Source organism: Mustela nivalis (genome assembly GCF_964662115.1).
Source record: "Mustela nivalis genome assembly, chromosome: 5".
NCBI lineage: Eukaryota > Metazoa > Chordata > Mammalia > Carnivora > Mustelidae > Mustela > Mustela nivalis.
The window spans coordinates 6841040-6844145 of record NC_139024.1 but is presented as its reverse complement, the minus strand read 5'-3'; the positions used below and the strand labels follow the sequence as shown (position 1 = coordinate 6844145).

General features: G+C 45.0%; 1 pseudogene across 1 annotated transcript; it reads left to right on the top strand.

Moving 5' to 3' along the window:
• The first annotated feature begins 1624 nt into the window (after positions 1 to 1624).
• LOC309864262 (glyceraldehyde-3-phosphate dehydrogenase pseudogene) lies at positions 1625 to 2856 on the top strand (annotated as a pseudogene). Its single transcript has one exon. The product of its transcript is annotated as a glyceraldehyde-3-phosphate dehydrogenase pseudogene (transcript).
• The last annotated feature ends 250 nt before the right edge of the window (positions 2857 to 3106 follow it).

The window sequence follows — 3106 nt, the reverse complement described above, 5'->3', positions numbered from 1 at the left end:
GGTTGATAAAATCAGTCAAATCTGATACCAAATGTTGTCTCTGAATGCGTGTTGAATAGGACCTGCATCAGGAGACACATGTGAGAGCAAATGGTGTTGCTTTGATGTGTCTGTGTAAGGAAATCTGAGGGGAGGATGTGAATGGGATTTTTAGGGCGGAGGAAAAAGTGACCCAAATGGAGTCTTGATAGGTCCTGGCTGTCACATCAAAAATCTCCTGTTTCCTTGTTTCTTGAGCTGGTTTACCCAGACTTGCGTCATCATTTCATGTGCCCAGTCTCTTCCCCAATGTACTGTTTCAAGGCTGAGTTCATTGTTTTTGAGATGATCTCAAAATATGATATTCTCTTAACCGTGACCTGACATTCCTAACAGAGGAAGGAGAAGAAGAACCAAAAACAAGAGAAATCTTTCGCTGACCTTGGGGACCTTCTTGTGGGAAGACTAGAGAAGTAGATGCGTAGTAATTGGAGGGGAGGCAGCAGTAATCTCAGCTCAAGTGCCAGTGTTCTACAGAATGTAAGATAACCAAAGCCCCCTGAGACAGGTGTGGGTTCGTTTGACTTTGTTACCTGTTTCAGTTCTCTCTTTGTTTACTCCCAGAGTGATAGGATTTATCAATTCCTAAGCAAATGCTTCATTAGGAAGAATGCATTTAATTTAAATGAATAACTGATATACTTAAAACTTCATAAATGGTGGCACAAAATCCACTAACTTTGGATTTCTGAACAATTGTTTTCAGATTGAACAGAAGCTCATTTGTCAAGATCTTTCTTCACAGTATAAATGAATGCTCCTGATAGAATTCAAGAGGTATGATTATAAAAGCTTCCTGACAGCTAGTACTGCCAGGGAGGCCTACCCATGCTGATGTTTAGGGATGTTGCTGGGGTAGGGATGCTGTGCTGTACCCAACACATTCAGAACACATGCTATATTGGAGAAAAATGTTTCTGTATGTAATTTGTGCAAGGATATCACAAGTCTTTTAATTAATGAGATTTTAGACAAATAAAGGGATGCAGGTAGACATACAGACATAAATATCCATCACTAATTCTATTATTTTAAAAAAAGATGTATTTATTCATTTTGAGAGAAAACAGTGGGGGAAGGGGAAGAGGCAGAGGGAGAGAATCTCAGGCAGACCCTGGGCTGAGCGTGGAGCTCAACTCGTGGCTTGATCCTACACCCCCTGAGATCATGACCTGAGTCAAAATCAAGACTCAACTAACTAAGCCACCCAGGAGACCCCACTAATTCTATCTTTTGTGAAAACTAAGGAATTTGCCAGGTAATTTTGCTGTCCAGTGTTTAAAGCTCTTTCTGTTGCATTCTAGATGTTTATGCTCTTGGGTTCCAGTTTTGATTCTTTTATAGATTGTTACTAGTTTAAAAAGAATCCATTCTTGTATAAAGATCTATGCTGGGACAAGTGTTTGGTGTAATTCTGAAGGCTTGAAGAACCTACTCCATTTTTAGTGGAATTCTGTCTTCTTCTGCACTAATGGTCGTTACATAGCCACATGGGATTATGTGTATACAACATCAAGAAATGTATTGCCGCTCTCTGCTCTTCCCTGTTTGACAGACAGCCCATCTTCAGGTGCAGTGCCAGCCACGTGCCCAAGATACGATGGTGAAGGTTGGAGTGAATGGATTTGGTTGTATTGGGTATCTGGTCACCAGGGCTGCTTTTAACTCTGGTAAAGTAGATATTGTCGCCATCAATGACCCTTTCATTGATCTCAACTACATGGTCTACATGTTCCAGTATGATCCTACCCACAGTAAATTCCACGGCACAGTCAAGGCTGAGAATGGGAAGCTTGTCATCAATGGGAAGTCCATCTCCATCTTCCAGGAGCTAGATCCCGCCAACATCAAATGGGGCGATGCTGGTGCTGAGTATGTTGTGGAGTCCACTGGGGTCTTCACCACCATGGAGAAGGCTGGGGCTCACTTGAAGGGCGGGACCAAGAGGGTCATCATCTCTGCTCCTTCTGCTGATGCCCCCACGTTCTGATGGGTGTGAACCATGAGAAGTATGACAACTCCTTCAAGATTGTCAGCAAGGCCTCCTGTACCACCAACTGCTTGGCTCCTCTGGCCAAGGTCATTCATGACAACTTTGGCATTGTGGAGGGACTCATGACCACCGTCCATGCCATCACTGCCACCCAGAAGACTGTGGACGGCCCCTCTGGGAAGCTGTGGCATGACAGCCGAGGGGCTGCCCAGAACATCATCCCTGCTTCCACTGGTGCGGCCAAGGCTGTAGGCAAGGTCATCCCTGAGCTGCATGGGAAGCTTACTGGCATAGCCTTCTGTGTCTTCACCCCCAAAGTGTCTGTTGTGGATCTGACCTGCCGCCTGGAGAAAGCTGCCAAATATAATGACATCAAGAAGGTGGTGAAGCAGGCATCAGAGGGCCCCCTTAAGGGCATCCTGGGGTATACTGAGGGCCAGGTTGTCTCCTGTGACTTCAACAGTGACACCTACTCCTCTGCCTTCGATGTTGGGGTTGACATTGCTCTCAATGACCACTTTGTCAAGCTCATTTCCTGGTATGACAATGAATTTGGCTACAGCAACCAGGTGGTGGACCTTATGGTCCACATGGCCTCTAAGGAATAAGAGCCCCCTGAACCACCAGCCCCAGCCAGAGCAAGAGGAAGAGAGAGGCCCTCAGCTGCTGGGGAATCCCTGGTCCAACTTATCCCCCAAAACACTGAGAATCTCCCAACCTCCACTATTTCCATCCCAGACCCCCTGAAGAAGGGGAGGGGCTTGGGGAGCCCTACCTTGTCATGTACCATCAATAAAGTATACTGTATCCAGCCCCCCCCCCCAAAAAAAAAGAAATGTATTGCCTAAAAAAGACAGTAAAACCCAATCTCTTGAGCAGGAAGAGGCTAACATTTTTTGAGCCTACATTATGGACAAATTATGGTTTTTTTCAGTCGATGTCCAAATAGAGAAACAGAAGCCATGTTAGATATAACAAATGGAAGGAGATTTAATGTAGGAAATCAATTACTAAAAGTTTAGAGGGTCTGCAGAGCAGAGGTGTGTATGAAGTTATTGCCCGTAACCTGGAGAG